Source organism: Chamaea fasciata, unplaced genomic scaffold (genome assembly GCF_029207755.1).
Source record: "Chamaea fasciata isolate MVZ Bird 193981 ecotype frontalis unplaced genomic scaffold, bChaFas1.0.hap1 SCAF_10, whole genome shotgun sequence".
NCBI classification, from domain to species: Eukaryota; Metazoa; Chordata; class Aves; order Passeriformes; family Sylviidae; genus Chamaea; species Chamaea fasciata.
In genome coordinates, this window is record NW_027094095.1 from 29,207,820 (window position 1) to 29,216,145 (window position 8,326).

The following is an 8,326-nucleotide window of genomic DNA, read 5'->3' on the forward strand; positions in this document are numbered from 1 at the left end:
ACGGCCGGGAGCTGAGGGGACACGGCCGGGAGCTGAGGGGACGCGGCCGGGAGCTGAGGGGACACGGCCGGGAGCTGAGGGGACATAGCCGGGAGCTGAGGGGACATGGCCGCCGCTGAGAGGACATGGTCGGGAGCTGAGGGGACACGGCCGGGAGCTGAGGGGACACGGCCGGGAGCTGAGGGGACATGGCTGGGCTGAGAGAGAAAGGGAAAGCGGTGACAGTCAGGCCTGAGGGGGAGTGCGGGAGGCGGCGATGCGAGGCCGGAGCACACGCTGGGGAGGGGCATCCTCAGAGATGTGTGCGGGTCTGCGCCTCATTGAGAGATGGACATGGAGGTGTCCGGAGCTGGGGAAGGGCCTGGAGCACAAGTGTGAGGAGTGTCTGGGGAGGCTCGGCCTGGAGAAAAGGAGACTCGGGGCGGACCTTTTCTCTCTCCACAACTCCCTGCCAGGAGTCGGGCTCAGGTCCCGGGGATCAAGGGACCGACCAAGAGGAAACGGCCTCAGGTTGCACCAGGGGAGGTTTAGATTGGATATATAGGAGAAATTTCTTCACGGGAGAGGTGACTAAACATTGTAACACCCTACCCAGCTTGGTGGTGGAGTCCCCATCGCTGGAGGTGTTTAAGAAAAGACTGGATGTGGTCCTCAGTGCTCTGGTTGACAAGGCAGTGATTGTCCATAGGTTGGACTCGTTGATTTTGGAGATCTTTCCCATCCTAAAGGGTTCTGTGATCCTCTGAGCCTGTGTGTGTCTTTCAAGTTCGTGGTCGTGTCTGTTCCTTCACCACGGCATTGCAAGGGCCAAGTTAAAGTGTTGTTTTATCCATAACAAAAAATCAGTTTTAGTCTCACTCATTCTTAAATCTGTGTTTCGTTTCTCAAAAGGTGTTTGGGTGTTTGTGGTAACTTGGCTTGGAATCTGAAGGGAAGTGTAAGGGTTGATTATCATTAGGAGAATAACCCCACAGAACTTTCTGTTGACTCAGAAAGTCTCTGTTTATATTTGTGTTGTCATCTCAATACAAAAATATTTTGAACCAATAAACTCTTTTGTAACCTTTTTATTCTACACATTTTATCTTTGTGCTGGAATGAAAGTGAAATGAATAAATGGCAAATGTGATGGGTTTTGTTCTCTCTGTTTAAAAATGCAAAATCTAGACAATGGTATGACAAAAGATGGAAGATGGAAAGAAAAATAATTGTTATTAACTGTTGTAGTCTCAAGAATGCCTTGAGGAAACACAGACATCTTCCTATTCACAATAGATTTTTTTTTTAAACTTGTGATTTTGCCAAACAATGCCTAACTAAGTTATCCGTACAGGCTAATATTCACAGATACATGAAAAGGTATTTTCTGTCTTTGTCTTGATTTATACTGGAAGAGGTCAAACACAATGTGTTTAAGCCTAGAGCATTTTAAATAGGTCCCAAGTATGTGATTCATGACAGAAGCGGAAGACTGATCAATACTTAAAAGTTTAACAGAGTCCTTAAGATCCCTTTTTTTCCAAGATCACCTTTGCTAGCTTAATTCTGCCAGCTCAAGCATAATTCTCAATCATATTCCACGTTAGGACTATCCAAATGACATTACAGAGAATTCTGCCCTTTTTTTTTCTTTACATCTTCATTTTGTTATTAACATTTTCTTTCTCCACGGTGTTAAAATTTGAGCCTGGTTTTCTATCTCACTAAATTCCGCTGCTTGCAGTGGAGTCTTCCTGAGGCTGTTGAGGGTGAGTAAATTTGCTTTTTCCCCTTTTTCCCAGGGTGACAGCTGAGGAGGGCGCTGACGGCCGGAGGTGCCCAGCCCTGCAGGGCGGTGACCCCACTGCTGTCCCAGGTGTTGGTGGCAGCCCCGAGGCTCTGCAGTCTCGGGGTTTTAGCTTGAGAGTCTTGAGGTGCTTGAGAGTCTTCTGCCCTCTGAAAGCCCCAAGCCAGACGTAAGAACGAAATGAGAGTCTTCAAGGTCTTGTTTTTCAAGGTTTCTCGCGTTGTTTATTATTTCTTATCTTACAGTTTTCTCTGTGCCCGGCCGAGGTCTGTGCAGCAGCTGGGACACAGGATGACTCCCCCCGTGGTGGGATGTCACAGCCTTCTTAAACAGATAATTACGTGTCTCTTATTCACAATTACATGCCAATACCTATCATCTGTACTAAAGGGGTCATCTCTGACCCAATCTCCTTCAACTACTCTGTGCCACTGTCACAGCAAAAGATGGAGACCAAGGAGAAGAACTCAGGCCACTGCCTTAAATCCTCCGTCTTGTTCCCCATTCACCTCCAAAACTACAAAATTTTCCACCCTGTGATAAACTACACTACTGTCTGTCATACCTCTGTGACTTGTAATTCTCTCAATGTTGGAAGTTTTTCCCACGGATTGAAGTCAAAGACTTCACTGTCTTCCTGAGCTCAGTGCCAGGGTCTACAACCCCCCCCGTACAGATTCCAGACCCTCCTGTCCAGATCCCAAACCCTCTTGATCGGGTCCCAGACCTCTCTGCCAAGGTCTGTGACCTTCCAGGGCACCCAAAGGGATGCCCTGGACTCCAACACAGAAGGAGATTTATCAGCTCTCCATACTCTGCTGGGATACGCAGAGCTGTCTCCCTCCAAATGTTTCTGTCGTCAATATTTTTGTTTTTCCCCAGGCCTAGGAGAACTTTTGCAATGTCTGTATTTCCTCTCATGGTGGCATAGTGCAGCGGGGTGCATCCATCCATGTCCTTAGCTCCAGCTCTCCCCCTGTCAGCCAACAGCACTTCCACAGTGCGGAGGTGTCCTCTCAGAGCTGCAGCGTGCAGGGGAGTCTTCTTCTCCTTGTCCTGTGTGTTGGGATCAGCTCTGACCCTCAGGAGCATCTCTGCCAGTGTTTTGTGTCCCTGCTCAGCAGCCAGGTGTAGAGGGCACTTTGCCTGCTTATCCTGGGCATTAACATGAGCTTTGTGGTGCAGCAGCTGTTGGGCAACATCAGCGTGGCCTCTCTGGCTGGCGACGTGCAGGGGAGTCACAAAGTCTTTAGTGTCAGCGTTAATCCTGGCCCCAGCAGTGACTGAAAGGCCAACAAGGGCTCCTGTTGCCAGAGGACACGAAAGAGCTACACACACCCGTCAGGCTGCGAGATGGAAAGGAAAAAGGGGAAGTTTATTTTGGGGATCTTAGCTTCTATAGTTTTTTAAGATTTGGTCAAAGATTGGGGGGGAAGAACACCCCTCTGACCCCAGTGGTCAACTCAGAAGTCCATCAATTTGTCCTTCCCCCTGGAAAGAAATGTGTTGTTTACACAACATCACCCTTTGTTTATCTTACAATTGGTGAGAAAACTCCAGTAAAAATGAAAACAATCAGGAGGCTGAAAAATCAAGGCAACATGCTCTGTTATCCTGGCGTGCAGCAATGTGGAGCGGGGTTTCCTCAGCTTGGTTCCTGAGGTTTGTGTCCATCCCCCTGCTCAGGAGCACGCCTGTGATGGAAGCAGCCCCAGCCTGCCCTGCCAAGTGCAAAGCTGTGTCTGCAGCAGGAGTCCTCATTCCCAACTTTGCTCCTTTTTGCATTAGAACTTCTGCTGACTCCTCTTTGCCTGTTTCACAGGCCAGCAGCAAAGGAGTGTAAGGCATTGTGTTGTGGGCATTGACATCTGTGCCTCTGTCAATTAAAGCTGCTACAACACTGTGCAGATTCTGTACAGCTCTAAAAAGAGCTGACTCCATGATGTCAGCAGACACATCTTTAGGATATTCCAGTAGTATGTTGAAGATGGATGGGTGGTTGCTGTTGAAGGTTCTTTCAACTGTGTCGGAATCAACAGTGGCTCCTGCTTCTAGAAGTACTTTTGCAGTGTCTTCACTGCAAAAGTGCAAAAATCTCTGAGAAACAGCATAGCTGAGAGCAGTCTGTCCTCTCTCATCCTTCCCTTCAGTGCAGGCACCAGCCTCTAAAAGCATTTTGGCCAGGCTGCTCTCATCTCTAAGAGCTGCCATGTGTAAAAAGCTGTGCTGATTCCTGCAGCGCCTTGCCTCTTCTTTCAGGAGCAAATTCAGGACGTGGCTGTGGTTATTCTCTGCAGCCCAGTGAAGTGGTGTCCTGCCTTCCATATCCAGAGTGTGCATGGAAGCACCACCTTAGAGGAGCACCTGGGCTGCACCTCCATGGCCTTTCTCAGCAGCCCTGTGCAGGGCTGTTCTCCCTTTCCTGTCCTTGCACCTTTGCTGAGCAGATATTCCATGCTGGATGTTTGGCCATGAGCAGCTGCCACATGCAGAAGTGTTTCATGGGAAGGGTTTAGCACACTGGGATCATTATCCTTCAGTGTTTTCTCTAACTCAGCCTTCAGCAACTGCAGCAAAGATGTCACAGCACCAGGATCTTTTCTTGGCTTTGTTGCCCTTGAAAGTGGAGTTACTTTTCCTTTCTTCTTAGGAGCCCCTTTGTGCTTTTTTTCCCCCAGGTCTGTCATTTTCCCCTGGTGCTGTTCGCTGCTATTTTCAAACCAAACTTTATCTTTTTCAAGTAAATACCCAATCAACTGTCTCCTGGCATCTCCAATGCTTTCATTTACTTCACTGACGTATTTTCTTATCTTGCTGTAAAGTTTTGGCTCCACTTGCTTTAAACATGGATAAAAAAAGAGCCTGCAGGCTCATTCACCTTGAGAAATGAGGGTGTCTAAAACTCAAGAGCTCTTTGCTGTTCGTGTCCTCTAGAAACTCAGGACCGGTTTTTTTTCTGGGGTAAAAATACCATTTTCGATCAGCTAGTGCAGGAGCTGCTCTGGGTCATTTATGCCTTGCACAAGTTCTTCTTTTTTAGTCCGTACGGATTTGTGAACAAGCTGCCTGAATGCATGATCATGTTGCTAATCAAAAAGTGAATTGAGGTATTGTTTGATGGTAAATAGGAAATAGCAAAGCAGGCTCACATAATTTCAGTCTTTTCATAGAACTCTCAACCCACAACCGTTGTAGATCAGTGATAAATCTTTAAAGAAATAAAAACTCCCTCACCTTTGAGTTGCTGGTTGTTAGAAGTCCTTTGATCTTCTCTGTTCTTCCTTAGCAACAAGTGCAGCTTAATAACAAAACAAAAGTCTGTGATATGTAAAGATATTTCACTTGGAAGGCTTCTTCCAGAGTTTTAATGCATAATTATGAATTAGAAAAATGTTTTTGTGAATCTGGTATTTGAATAGAAGATAGCTGTTAGTCAAGTTTCTCTGTTCCTCTGGCCAGACTGCTTCCTAAATGACCAGCCAATTAAACATGACAAAAGAAAATTCACAGCAGAGTTACTGTTGCCATGATCACACACCTTGATCTGAAATGAAAGGGTGCAACGCTGCCAGCTCTGCAGGTGAAAACCCTACAATGCAATGGAAGGAAAGCATAAAGACCTAGATAAAAATAAACTGTATAAGCAGCTGGCTATAAAAAGTGATCCAGCCTTTCTAATATGAGCTACAACTCCAGCCAGGGGTATATTTAAGGCCATTTAGCTTGTCATTCCTGCCCTAAACCAGAGTCTGTCTGGAAGTTAATTCTCTTACATGAGGTGGATCAAGGCCTGTGATTCAGTGTGCAATATTTAAAGTATAATTAGAGCTTCGAATCTGTGTAGTCTTCCATATGGATGTAGGACCTTGGGATCTAGATGTAATTAATTTAAACTTATTGGTGTTTAAAGTCTCTGTGGAAGAGAAGGAAATAAAATAGTAATTATCCACACATTTTGAAACCAATTGAGAGAGAAATTGAGATTACAGAGTTGGGGAAAAAAGCTGGAGGTAAAATGAGCTGAAAAACTGAAAGTTTGACCTTATTTAAGCAAATGGGAAATTTTGCAATCAGTTTCCTAGTTCTGTGCCCTTTCTGCTGGGCCCTGCTCCCTTTGTGTGTGTTTTCTTTAATAATACGTACAAGGTGACTGATAAGATTTTTAATTTTTTGCTGTTGACATTAATTTTATAAGTAAGATTGCAAAATTTATTCTAATTTTAAAAAAAAGTTTTATTGAAGAAATAGCTGGAAAAGGCAAGACTTTTAATATATATTTTGAAAGCCAGCCAGTTACCAAGTCAGCGAATTTGACAGCCAATTTAAGAGCCCAGTAATTCCTCTGAAATGCAAAGAAGGGCACTACACCAAGAATAGCAAAACCTTTGTCATTTAGTTAATGATTGTTAACTCATAGCATGGAAAGCCATGCTTTAATGTGGACTCAGTGCTGTTCCCAAATCTGCCACCGACTCAGGCTGTAAACTGCAGATTATTTAGTCTTCAGATTTAACTTAGCAAAGTCCTGAAGATCTCTTTGTGTCTCGAGTAAATCAGTCCTTGCTCAGTTTGGGTAACGGGATCTTTGTGTTGTCATTATTATTCTTCATGCAGAACAGAGATAACAATCCTTGATCACCTTCACAGGGAAGCTGTGAGTTCTACCAGTGGAAAATGTTATGTGGGTGCTGAGCAGAGTTATTATAGATGGCACAGGAATTTTTTGAACTCCTGAAAATAATAATAATTTTTTTTAAAAAGGTGATATTCTTTAAGATTCCATTAATATAGCAGGAATTTCCCAGTGTTATGAACACAGGAATTGCCCTGGTAAGCAGGTCCTGGTAGAGATGGAAGGTGCAGTTCTCCTCCCTGGCCTTGAGGAGGAACATTTGAACAAGGTTTGCAGGCAGCATCTCTTTCAGAGCCACTTTATTCACTTTATTTTGGAAAGTAGCAAGCAGCAAATGACGTGTTATGAGATGGAAATCACAGTCCTCAAAATATAATTTTGCATTTTTTAAAAAAGAAAAGTTTCTCGTTATAAATATGTGACTTATGAGAAAATTGTCTTAAGACAAGAATCATATTTGGCAAGAAAATTTTAGAAGCTTGTTGTATAGATTTAAGATATTATGCTTTAAAAGCCCTTATTTTTTAATTATTATTTTACCCATTTTTAGAATTAAGCCTTTGTTCCAACAACCACTGCACAAAGAGATTCAGAATTGGCTGTTTGAAGTGTGCTTTTTTGTTTTTATCTTTTTCACTTACTAACTCACTTTATTTGACATGTAAATGTTTTAGAGAAGGGAAAAATATTAAGGCTCAACACCTCTTCTCTTTTAATTAAGTGCACGAGACCATAAATGTGTTGGATCAGCAGTAAAAATGTTTTTTATTTTAGTATTTAATATCACCAGAGATCTAAGAAAACAAGGAAGTTGGAGAGAAAGAAGAAGCTTCTTTGGGCTTTGGTTATCTTTGGACTTCTTTGTTATCTTTTATATTAATTTGTTGTCAGAGGGGCATAAGGTACTTCACAGACCACTTTTATTTCTGCTGGCTTTTTAGCTTCATGTATCCAAGGACTGGATTATTAGGTTATTTTAAAAGACTATTTATTAAGGTATTTTAAAAAGAAAATGGTTATAGATTTGACGGGCAGGTGATGCCCTTGGTAGGAAAGATATCAATTTTGGCCTCTGCTCAATAAGTGTCTGTGCAGGGAACTGTTTAAATCTGCCTATAGCTGGGATACTTGAGTCAGTTATTTCTGACATACAATCTCAGTTTTGCTCCTAACTTGTGTCCTTGGGCAAATCCCTTAATCCCTGTTCCCTGTTTACACAAGCATTAAAAAAGGAAATTTTTTTTTTCTACCTCACAGACACGTCCTATGTGTTTATTACTGTTGGTGCAGTGCTTTGAAGTTACAGAGTGCTTTGAAGTTTTTGTCCTTTGAAGTATTGTTTTCTGACTTCTCAGCAATGAACATTTATTCCTTCAATTAACGCATGCCCGTGTTCTCTAGCTGATTTTATGTTGCCATGTCATCGTCAAATACACATTTAATTTTCTCTATTTTAATTTCTCGAAGATGAAAGCGACCCAAAGCACACCCTGAGCGTGGTGCAGGGAGCCTGTGAGGGGACGAGGCACCTGCAGAGGTCACCATTCCTCCACTGAGCTGCCTGTTGGGAACAAGCAGCCTGTGAGAGATAACGCAGCCAACATCAGTATCTGAACATCGTGAGGGGTGCAGGAATATCGCTGGGTAATCAAAACATTTTCCTTTATAAACGCGGCTCATGAATAGCCGTTTCTGTTTTGGACAGCCAGAAATCTGAGTGTGGCTGAGCTGGATTGAGGAACAGCAGTGCTGGGAGAGTTCATGGTGCTGATTACAGCGAGCTCCGCTTGTTAGAACGTTGGGAGAGCTGAGCAAGTCGGCAAGAGGCCAAGTGCAGTGCTTGGTTTTGCCTAAAGATGAGCTGCAGTAAATGAGGGAAATCCAAAGGGGAGCTTTGGTGCCGAGTG

General features: G+C 43.7%; 1 pseudogene; it reads right to left on the bottom strand.

Annotated features, from left to right (window-relative positions):
- Positions 1-884: 884 nt before the first annotated feature.
- Positions 885-4,862, bottom strand: LOC136294317 (CARD- and ANK-domain containing inflammasome adapter protein-like; annotated as a pseudogene).
- Positions 4,863-8,326: the final 3,464 nt, after the last annotated feature.